Source organism: Vanessa cardui, chromosome 26 (assembly GCF_905220365.1).
Source record: "Vanessa cardui chromosome 26, ilVanCard2.1, whole genome shotgun sequence".
In the NCBI taxonomy this organism is placed as follows: Eukaryota; Metazoa; Arthropoda; class Insecta; order Lepidoptera; family Nymphalidae; genus Vanessa; species Vanessa cardui.
In genome coordinates, this window is record NC_061148.1 from 2,775,053 (window position 1) to 2,787,607 (window position 12,555).

At 31.8% G+C, this 12,555-nt stretch overlaps 1 protein-coding gene across 17 annotated transcripts in view; it reads right to left on the reverse strand.

The window, feature by feature from the left end:
- The window catches only part of LOC124540859 (serine/threonine-protein kinase MARK2-like), a 167,620-nt gene that overhangs the window by 73,571 nt on the left and 81,494 nt on the right, over positions 1 to 12,555 (reverse strand). For 6 of the 17 annotated variants that reach the window (XM_047118630.1, XM_047118632.1, XM_047118631.1 and 3 more), the window contains exon 1: positions 10,699 to 10,997. The exons of 6 other annotated variants lie outside the window; for them this stretch is intronic. The gene's annotated coding sequence lies outside the window, so the exon portion shown is untranslated. Of the gene's footprint in view, positions 1 to 10,684; positions 10,998 to 12,555 lie in introns of those variants that run through there. 5 more of the 17 variants (XM_047118625.1, XM_047118624.1, XM_047118626.1 and 2 more) reach the window with 5 other exon arrangements.

Sequence of the window (12,555 nt, forward strand, 5' to 3'; positions counted from 1 at the left end):
ACGAAGTTCTCCTTTAAATTAAAGTATATGAAAACAAAGACTGCAAAAACATGTGGCTATCGTATAAACAGAAAACTGAAAAAAAAAACCTAATTCTTACGAAATAATTACGTCATTTATAAACACTTCATAAAACAAATTGCCGCGAGCGCTTTTGTCTATTTGTTCATTGAATGCGTGCGAGGCTGTCGAGTTAAATGGGTTATAGTCGGTTTAATTATAAAATATACTAGTTTACAAATACGTCGATATGAAGACTAAAGTCGAAGAATTTTCTTAGATTATTCGCAAAGGCAATAGTTAATGAACAAAATAAATTTTCCATCAAAATATCGATTATCATCGGGGTAGATTTTGATAGAGACAATTTTATTAACTTGAAAATTTTCAACAACATTAAATTTCGGCTACAAAATTTTGATCTCAGCTTACATATATAAACCCTAAAAATAATGCACAATCCTTCTAAAATCGAGAGCATGTTTTACATTAATGTAATATCATCGCAAAAACAACACATAATGCAATATCACCGATACCAGTCATTCAAAAGAAAAGCCGTTAATCTAACGTGTAAATTGTAGTTAAAAAGATATTGAAAATAGAAAGCTCAAACGTACGACCGGTTAGCTACATCGAGTGCTAACATGTGCTAACACTGGAATCAGTGTCTGTCAATTTGTACAGGCAGGTCATTCGTGTGGACGTGTGTGATGGTACATGCTATTGAGGCCGAGATACTTGATAAATATTTAAATAAAATATTATTACTGTTTACCTACGATATTCGAAATAGCAACCAAATGATTTTCGACAAGTTCGGACTGAGTCATAATTATTGGAATAGGTTTCAAACTCATGATAAATAAGGCACTATTACTCGATACAAGATTATATTCATGATAAAAAAGCGTGATACATATTTATTGAATTGCACTTTACTGATATTCTCTTTACTTAAAAATGGTGGAAAAAAGTAAATACTAATACTTTTGCCAGTTCTTCTCGACAGAATCTGCTTTCCGAACCGATGTTAGCTTTTTATTTAACTCAACACTGTAATATAACTAGTCGAAAGAGCCTTTATAACATATTATTTATAAGAAATAAAGTTTTTTTTTTTAATTCTTAAAATTTAAAATAAATGAATACAACTCCCAAATATAGAAGCCGAAAATATCAAAAGAGATGAAACAGGAGATGTGAAACCGGTTATCGAGAGCTAAGGAGCTGTCGCCGGTGTAGTCGCCGAAACGTGAATTTGTTCAACCATGTGGAAAAACGTGTATAAAATCAACCAGACCGTACACTTTTTTTTTCGATACATATTTTAATTTAATGCCTAACTTAAGGCTTTCGAATGAATATTAAACGTACTGTTTCAGGTTCGACGAAGTGACAATGAGCCGGTATTTGTTTTAAATATCTTATAGGGTTATGTCTTTGGTGTCCACAAAAACGTATTATGAAAATCATTCATTCACATACAATTTAATCAAAACAAATCAAAAAAGAAATATTTCAAGTAGGCTCATAAAAGAAATTTTGAATTCAATTAAAAGCTAACACCGGTTCGGGGAGTAGATGCTACCGACAGGACAACATTTACTTGCCTATTGAGTTGAAATGATCCAGTGGCTAGAACACGTTAATCTTAAACTAAGATTTCGAGTTCAAACCTAGGCTTGCATCACTGAGTTTCATATACTTAATTTCTGCTCACATTTCGTACTCAAACAAATCATCGTCACGAGAAGAGGTTTTTGCCAAGCAGTTGATCATTATCGCTATTACTTATAAAGGATTGAGGAGTATATATAAGGATCAGAAATGCCGACATCGTGTTCCGCAAAATAAGCACCAAAAACAGTTGAATATCTCCCATACCACAGTAAATACAGTCGAGTTTTTGTGTGGGCCATCAACGATAACGGTAGCCCATAACGGTGAGCTCTCGTGGCAGATTAATGTACCCAATTCTGAACGGTACTCGAATTTCGTTATTTACCGGTAATATTACTGTATTGAAAACTAGAATTCAGGAGCGTGGAAATTGACACAATTTCTATTTCATATCGATATTGAAACATTAATTTAAATTGCATTTCTGCTCACTTTCTTGTTTATTTCTTTTAATTTTTGGGTCATAATCATCAACTGATTATTATCAGTTATTATCTACTTCATCTATCATGCACCAGTAATGTTATATCCAGTATTTTTTTACAAACGAGCAATCATCTAATCAAATATGAATAAACATATTTTTCTTGCTCTCGTGTAGTCTTATTGAAAATGCTTTTATACATTCGAACAGATGGAGAGTGACATCTGAACTGATATTATAAATACGAAAGTAACTGTATGTTTGTCCTGTTGAGCTTTCACAGTTAAACTAGTCTAGACAGATTGTACTAAAAATCGTATAGGGGATAATGTTTAATAAGAGTTTAGCTACTTAAAGCATTTTCGTGAATTCCATGAGGACAAAGTCGCAGTTGAACTATACTTCATGCCTAAAAACCACAGGTAAAAACTAGTTTAACATAAATTTCCAATAAACTGACAGGCTATTGACAAAAAAAAATATTTCATAGCATTAACAATGATTCTTCGAGGCAATATTATTCTTAAAGAGGCAATGACACCAACGCTTTTAATCGATGTTAAAAATGTAGGCAAGATTAACATTTTAAAAAATAAAAAATAAAAATTTGTTAAACACAAACTATATACGATTATTTAATAAGAACGAAGCATTATAACTATAAAAGCATTAATATATCGCTAAGTCAGTAGATTTATTTCCGTGATGGCGGTTAAAGTTTATATTAATATCGACATTATTGGTTAAAATCGATAACTAATACGAACTGACTGACCTCAATGCATTAAGTGTTGACCTGTACGACCGATACGACAAATTTATTACTGAAAATATTATCACTACCAACAGTGTGATTTATTTTAATCAAATCATATAATATTTTACAAACCAGTCACAAGAAAGAGAATTGGAGACTGTCTTTAAAGGCTGTAGATAAATAAAATGAAATCAAAGAATTATGGTCTACGTATTATATATTTAATTGATGTACAATAATGAGCACGTAAGATTAAATTAACGCTGAAGCAGCAACCACAAAAAATTTAAGATAATTCAGTATGTATTCAAGGTATATAGTTCCATAGTATAATTATGTCAGTACATCTTATGTACTGCTTTTATTTAAAAATAAACGGATAAGAATGGATTAAACGGTATAAGGATAAGATGAGACGTCTGCAAAACGTGTAATCAGATTACGATCAAACTAAATGTTCCACCCACATATATGTTACAAACTCAACTCCCTCTCCAAAAAGAAACGCTTTAGAAAAATTTACAATCCGTTTAACACGTCTGTAAGATTTTGTTACAATTAGGTTTTATTAAAGGTTTATTAAAGGCTTACCTTAATAGTATTAAGGCCATGTCTGAGTTATTTTTGATAACTGATAGTACTTATCATCGGGATTATTATTATCGATACAAAATGTTTAAGATGTTAAATAAACCAAAATATCGCTCGTAGGTTCACTCAGAACATGCGGAAACATGCAAAAACTTGCACCCGAGTGTTGTACACAATTCTTTCATCTTACCATTAAGCCGATCTTTAGAGTTCCGTATACTAAAAAACAAGAGTGTTGTATCTTATACTATATACGTTTCGTTATGTAATATTATATTTACTATATTAATAAACATTTGCATTATAATAAAACAAAGAGATGTAACAATGTAAACGTGTCTTCGAAGATCTAGTTCTGAATGTCCTCGAGTATGACTCTCGACCTGGATAACTTACATGACACCTACCTCTTGAGCTTACCGAGTTACAATTGAGTCAAAGTGAAGAATTATGAACAAGTTATTACTTAGACGTAACTCGACTATCATATAATTGTAATCATAGCCGTCTGCCATGATGAACTCTAGTGACGTCACATACTATGACACTTCAATAATACTTTCTTTTCGTTTTGACAAGAAACATCGGAAATAAATCGTATCTAACGAAATGTATTAGGAATGATGTAACATGGCTGGCTGTATGTAAACAGTTATATCCAAATGAGGAAAACATAAACTAATGTCACTTATAAGCTAAATAGTTAAGATTATTTAAGAAAAATCAAGTAATTAATTCAGAACACGATTCTGCAAATTCACAGGACCATTCGAATAGATTTAAACTTGCAATTTTGTTTTAATATAATTTTAAAAGAAATATAAGATACAACGTTTAGATTATTTTCGTATAAAAAATGTAGCCGTCTATAAATGATTAATTGATATAAAATTTCACTGACAATTTATGATCTCGCCTGAAACAACTATCGATAGGAAAGTTGTTACGATGCAACATCTCTCTCGCTCGATCACAAAACTTATTTAACTAGAAAGAGGTAAATAATCTCCGCTCAATGACCGGAACGAATTCCGTAAAACTTTCAAAGAACCGGTTTCCTATTAACAAGTGAAAGTATTCTAAATATTCTATCGATTTTTATTCACATATTTGCATATATTTTTGTATGTTAATCAGTAAATTAACGCGAAACATCAACAGCTTTAACGCGATGATCGTTAACAATAAAAATTAAACACAAGTACATTATAATATCACTTGTATTATTGCTGTAAAATTTAGTTGACATTTAGGCCGTAATCTTGACGCCATTGAACTTAATAAAAAAAAAAAAACTTCAACGAGTATAATAAGCGGGGCCACAAAACAGTTCCAGGAACAACGAGTAATTATTCTAGATAAACTATTTCTTCAACCGGTGTGAAGTAATCAATGATAATTACATTGTATTCTGTCGGGAACTGAAGGCGTCTTTTTATGCACACATGAGCTGTATCGCGATGCTTCTTGCGAGAGAACTAGGTATATAGTCATCATTCGCTTGTAATAACTTTTGATAACATTTCAATTGGTTAGTTATTTGTATCAAAACCTTTACGTATCAGAGATTGCATCGTTTTGGTAAAAGACTTATTCGTGCAAGATTAGGTAGACCAATGTCAGGTCAAACAGATACAATAAGGACATATACCTACTCTATTCCAACGAAAACAGGAGAAAAGCAAAACAAACACATTTGACAGGAAATTGACGCGATATCTTTGGTCGAGTGCTTGATTAATCTATGATAAACTTTTATCGCGATTTTGGACGTAAAATTAAAGTGCATAGGTATTAGTAATTAAGTTTAACGATATTGCATTACAAACAAAGAGATATTAATCATGAACTCTTATTATTAGTGAACGATACAGCAGAGCTATTAGCAAATCGCATGTTGTAATAAGATTTGTCTGTCTTGATTCCAACTTCGATTGGAATAAAGATAAACAAATCTAAGTAAAACGCTAAGTATCTAATAGTGTTGTGTAGGGAAAACCAAAACCATTGCAACCTAAACGTAAAACCATTCACTTTTCACGGCGCGCCCGAGCCGAAGCCTGTAGACACAGACGCACCCACCTATACTTGTAATATTTCATAACATATGAAGATATAATACAAACGTACGAAACACCTTTGTACTAAAACGTAAACGGACGCTTACTCACTAATACGTCGGCTTGTCAATTTACTTCACCTTTGTTAGCTCACAGTTGAAGTTTATTTGAATAGTTTAAGCGCACGCGTTGAATTTTTAATATACTAATTTGTATACTATGTTTTTCAATGACTTACAGTATTCTAAATGTTTATTTCATATAAACCTCATAAAATAAGATCTTTGCCGTTGAAAGTTACAATATGGAATAGGATTATATTTTATATTTCCATTAAATATCACTACAATTATTTTTATAAACAACAGACATTGTTTATTGAATAAATAAGTTAGCGAATCATTCCTCAATAACGATTTTATTTTTAAACGATTAAATATAAGCCACCTAAACATAAGCAAATGTGCAGTAAACAATTTTAAATATAATATAAAGGAACATATATACGCTCGTCTGAATCGAACATGTCAATAAATATTCACCTGAGATCGACTGCTCAATTCACCCTTATCAGTGTCCGATAAAGCTGATATTGAAACTCATGTCTGATATTGTAATGCGTGGGTGTTCTATTATTGTCAACAAAAATATGAACTTCAGTAAGGTTAGTATATGTACGTAAACACTTGATTATTGAAATATATTATCAATAATGAAACTTAAAATTAAGCCCCGTAACAGATTATCTGACTTTGCGTAAATACTACACTTAAGTACCATACGTAAATAGAATAAAGAAAAAAAATATTTTAAATTATTCGATTGATATGATTTTACTCTATTTGTCTCTACTATTATTCGTTTGTGTATTAGTAAGTGAGTATTTTGTAATAAAAATGTATATGTGTGTGTGTTACTTTAAAATTAACATCCATCTCGAACGTATCTTGTAAAACAATGTCACAAGACTATTTCCTCTACAGTAAGGTAGTTTTGAAAGGACCGCTTTGTAGCGGAAAGGGCAACTCGTCTTGTTTACTCTGTAAATATTACGTATAGTAAAATATTATAATAATGAGATTAGCAACAAAATTATCACATAAAAATAAGATTACTTGTTCCAAGTCTATTATAAAATAACCTACAGAACAGCTACTATTAAGCGAAGCCTTGTGTATTCTCGTTTTAATAAGTAACATAACAAACTACTAGACTTCCTTGCGAATTAAGCAATAGGTTAGGAGATTGAACCAGCATTCTGTTCTAATAAGATTGGTGAATACGCATGTGATACATCTTTTTCTAACACGTACAGCTTACCTCCCTATATATCAATACGAAATTAATTATAAACACAAAATAAGCACATAATAACTCTATGGGGGTTAGAATCCATAATCTTCGAAAAAGATTTCCGTCACAAGTCATTATAAGACAAAAATAAATACTTATTCCATCTACATCGCCACAAACATTCAATAATCGAAACTTACTTCCTCGGACACTAAAAATTAAATAAATTAATCGATGTACGAGTGTACGTGCTCGATAAAAGAAAACGTAACCGCTTCAGAGATTGCGATTATTGTTTGCTTGTAATCGCTAACGCTAACGAGCTAACAATTACAGCCTTATTATGTCGTAATGACGCAACACGATTGTGTACGACACTCGTTGCAACTACACACAGACACAAGTGCATATACTTGAGACCATTTAAACATTAACTCGTGCGAATGTACCGAGTTCCAAACGATTACACTACAATTTATATATTATACATTAATAACCATGTAGTATAAAACTAGTAATACAACTTTTTATTTAATGCTTTTAATTTATTGTTTTATAATTAAAAAACAAAAAGATTAATAATAGCATTTGTAAAAACAATATATGATTAACCTCTACTGTCACGGGCCAAAATTCAGGAAAGTAAGTCAATCTGACACGACTGGAGAGAAGTCAAGAGCTTAACATTGCTTTGAGTAATCACATGAAATTCTACTAAGAATTTATCGACGGAAAACCCCAAAACATTTAATTGTACTGATTAACTGACTAATTGTTTGAACTTAGGACAATCAGCCTCATTATCCTTGACCAATGTAAGGAACAAAATGTGTATCGTATGTGTATATAAATTTGCCAATATTTAATATCTACAAAACAACACCCAGTCTCGAGGTCATAGCAATATATTTCGTGTTACTTGTGTAATTACTTTAAAACAAATACACAAAAACAACAAAGGAATTGCTGTACGTGTAACATATTGTCTTCAGTTTGAACAGCGACGTCTAAATAATGTTTAACTCTCTGTTATGATCGGGTACACTTACAGCTCTTAGTTTAACTTTCGTCCCTTTTATCTTGTTAATTTATGATTAAAGGACATTATCTGCGCCGTTGTACACATGCCTGCATGCACAGACGGAGTATTTTAGTATTCTTTTTTAGCACTTAACCAATGTCAATAACGTGTTAATCTTCCTGTATACACACACACTTCAGAAGAATAGTTTAAAAATTGGATTTTAATCCATTAACTTAAGAGATAACGATACTTCAAATAGACAGGCTGAGCTACTATATCATTTATAATGCATTACACTACTATATTGACATTTAATTGCTGAACAAAAAATAGTAAAAAAAGGACGGACGTTAAGTATTATGTCATGGCAACTTTAAATGTTTTTATTTTTATAAAAAACATGTATCATTTACTATGTATGTGTTAAGTATGATGTTTCGTATTGCTGTATTGTAATACAATTTAAATTTATCAATGATACGAAAATAACGGCTATCCATAATACTATGTGAAGGTCAGCAGAGTCAGCTAACGAGACCGTACCTTAGCTGACAACTTATCTTTCACCCTTGAACGTTCTCACCCGAACTGAGGTCAGAGATAATTAATTATAAAACTAAAATATTTATTGCTTTACGGACAATAACTTTCGTATTCAGGTAAAATATTTTAAGTGTTTTTTTTCTCTTTGTATAAAAGTATAAAATCAACTGTCATATCGAATGATTCAAATTAATCGCATAAATGCACGTGGTCGAAAGCAAACCGAATCATTACTGTTTCTTTAATTATAATTTTCCTAAATTATGCAAGTTGATTGTTAATAAGGATGTAAGTATTTAAAGTTTTGTAAAATTAATTTCAAGTGACTTCAAGATCATAAGGAAGAGGTTGCATCCGTTATTCATACTAAGATTACTTGGTACTTGGTGAGTTAAAACTTTTAATATTATAATCAAATATGATAAACATCAGCATTTGACCTTTTATTTGAATCACCAATTACAGTTACATTCACGTCTAATTATTAACATTTTCTAAATTTCCTGAACTCAACAAAGTGTTCGACAAGGCTACAAACATGGTCATCTATTTTATAATATGCATGGAATTAATAAAATAACAAATTTCAACTCGAAAATATTCAATGGTAGCTGACATCACCGAGATACACCTACCCTAATCGCACTATCACTATCAGACGCTATCACACGAAAGACTGATAACTCCTTTAACGATATGATAAGGAAACAAGTGGATACTTTCAGCGAAACATGATATGAATCGCTAAATATGTCTAATCTATTTTCAACCTTATGTTTAATGCCATAAATATCAGAAAAATACTTTAATAGATTAAAACAATAATAATATTCAGTTTACTCTTTAAATAGGCCAATGCAAGTTTTTTAATACGTTGCTTTATATTTTTTAAATATGTAATTCGAGTAATCCTATGTACTGAATTAGTTGAATTAGTATGATCTATTGCAATTTTTTGATATTTCACAGATGTCAGTGTAATTTAAGTTTTGTAGATAAAGACTATAACTGGCAATTAGCTTGGATGTATGTTGGAAAAGCTATGGTAAGACAAATAATATATTGCCTCTTTGGAATTCTGAGCTGTAAACACAAATTACTCCTTTAATAGCACTTTTCTTGTCAGGCTGACTTGTTTAACCCAGTACGAGAACTGGGGCAGAGTTTCCAGCGACAGTCGTGACAAGATACCGTCAATGCGAATTTTTCCTTTAAACCTTTTTTTTTTCAACAGAATATATTCCGTATGAAAAAGGTAATAAAACGTATACCCCAGTGTATTTATTGCAAGGTGAGGTGATGTGTTTTTATTTGTGGAAAAATACTGCAGTACAATTATGCTTAAGTTTTAATTTACAAGAAAGACAAGTTATTTTATATGTAATTATGGTACGGTAAGGTTAAGTGCGCTCGTTTGTATATGTAACTTAAAGTAAAGCAGCTTAAGCTTTATTTGCATGAACGTACCTATACGAATATTTCGTAATAGTCCCAAAACAAAAATGGTAAAGCATTTCCTCTGAAAATGTTTAACTCCCAGTCTGTACAAAACAGAAAATAAGTATTGTATTCACTGTTGCAATGCCGGATATCAAGGTCCAATTGCCACCGTTTCACTTGGTCGAAACAAAACCTCTCCACTCCGATACGAATTATAATCTCTCGAGCGTAAAATAAAGAAAAAAACTTATCCATTATTCCGATGAGATGATCGGTTATGAGTCACCAAAAATGTACTAAAATCGCTACACAATTGTCGTATCATTTTTGCCGTACTTTCATTTAATAACGCCATTTAAACCAATGCAAAATGACATCTATTACTATTACACTAAAAGTTGAAAAGGCGTTTTTTATTAATTTCAATGTCATTTGCACATTTGCCATGGAGTTTCTAAGCTCGACCTAAAATTAAAACGAGTATCAAAGATTAAAAAAAAAAACAAAACCTGACTTTAATCTTAAATCCCAAACACATCTAAAGCTTCTAATAAGCCTTCATAATTCAATGGAATAAAAAATGCATAGCGCACAAACGAGTTTTATAATGATCAAACAATTTCCGATAAATATTAATTCTAGGAAAAATATCAACGACACATACGATAGGCAATGAGTCAAGTGTAAATCGAACCCAATATGCTGTACAGAATTCCCTAGGGAAAAGTAACAGGAAGTAAAACAATCGAGTTAGCAATACAAATCTTTCAGACTGAGACTTTTCGATTTCAATGTCCTTAAGAACGCTATAGATGCCAAGATCTCTGGAAAAAAAATCATCTCGAACAATAGGAGCACAACGAAAAAACCTTCGATACAATACCGATCAAGGTAAGTGACCTTTCCACGATATTAAATCTTAGCAAAACCACTATTACACAGTCACTGTAGATCCACAAGTTATTAACTGAATCGCCGAAGCGCGACGTAACGGCACCGACGCGGTATCGTGTAAAAACTTCTTCCGTCACATTTAAATTTGCAATTTTTGCCACATTACACTAATCCACAAGCACTATTATTGATGTATCACAGAATTTGAGAATGTTAAAAACACCTATTACAGGAGCCGTAAACCGTCCGCCCCGTTCGACGTACAAGAGGAGACTGAGGTCGGCTGCGCCCGCGCCGCCTCACACACCCGGTTATCAGCCTTCGGGGGGAAAGGGGGTAAGAAAGAAAAGTGTTCACGTGACGTGGAGATAAGCTGAAAAATCAATTCGCAAATGCTCGCGTTTTTCTATGGTATAAATACGGTGACATGTCTCAAACAAAAACATTAACTGCACATAACGTGACTCTAGCGTCATTAACGTACGATCGAAGTGGTCATATAAAAGATCTTTTCACTGAAATATATAAATATTATTAATTGAACTAAACATTTTAACCTAATGGTTGAGGTAAAAAATTGAAAGAGTATTGCCATTTGCATTTTAATCGTATCAGGTGTCACGAACGCACCTGTACCTTTAACATGGAGGGCATATAGTTCCAGCTGTGCTTATCTAATAATAATATTGTAGCATTCATTACTATTTCTCGTTTTTTAGGTAGAGTTTATATTAAGAAATAATAATTTTATATACCAGTACTTGTTATTTCGGATTGATCGACTTTTATCCATATAGAAAGTATTGTTGTTGTAAGTGTTGTTTTACTCAATTATGCTCAAAACTCAACAGTAAATATAATTAATTTTCTGCAAGCAAAGTCGAATCTACCGGTATCAATTTTACGTACATATTTGGAATGATAACTTTCCAGCGAAGTAAAGCAGACGAGGTTCAAATAATTGTTCCTAGGTTAACAAACTTCGCAACCCATGAGAATACCTTCAACTTAACCACATATGAAAGGCAGATATTATGACCGACAGTGATAGAAAGTGGTACAACAACCCCTCGAGGATAACAAACCTTTAAGCCTATGTATGTAAGACTCATTATTGCTCGTTACGATCAGTTTTTAATGTAATAATTCATTTTGCAAATATAGTAGCTTATTTATATATGAATAAAGATGAAATTTGCTTGATATTAGTTTTGTATGCACTTTACAATGAATGGGTTCGTTATAAAAGGATGGGAACAAACGTAGTGAGGTATACTCGTTCAGGATTATTTTAAAAGAGATTGCACGGAAGTACGACAAAGTGATGCATTCTACATTTTCCAGGTATACTTTGACTGTAACGTTATAAGGTTGAAAATTGAATGACAGTATAATTGGAATGTGCTCTTTCTCGTGAGCAAGAGAAAATTTGTTTCCTAGTAAATGTCATAAAGTATAAACATTGAACAATCTAGCGGTAACATGCGGTTTTGCTTGATTTACTATGTTTCATTCGGTTCAGCTTTCAATCGTTATATATTAATGAGTCATTTATAACTCTCAAGTCAAGTTAAATGACATAATGTATTTCGATTTTAAGGTAAGCAATAGCATAGACATATCGACATATCTTCCACATCATTTCAAGTTTATATTTGTATATATAGGTACCTAGGCGCTTATTAATTTTTCAGTGACATTAATGTATATGTAACAAAACTTTATTTCATTAGTAATTAAAATATGTAAGTAGATACTATCAGTTTCAATATTTTGCTTGTTAGTAGGGTCTTTGTTAAAGCCTGGGTAGGTACGCAATCATAATATATTCTTCTAAAAAACAGCA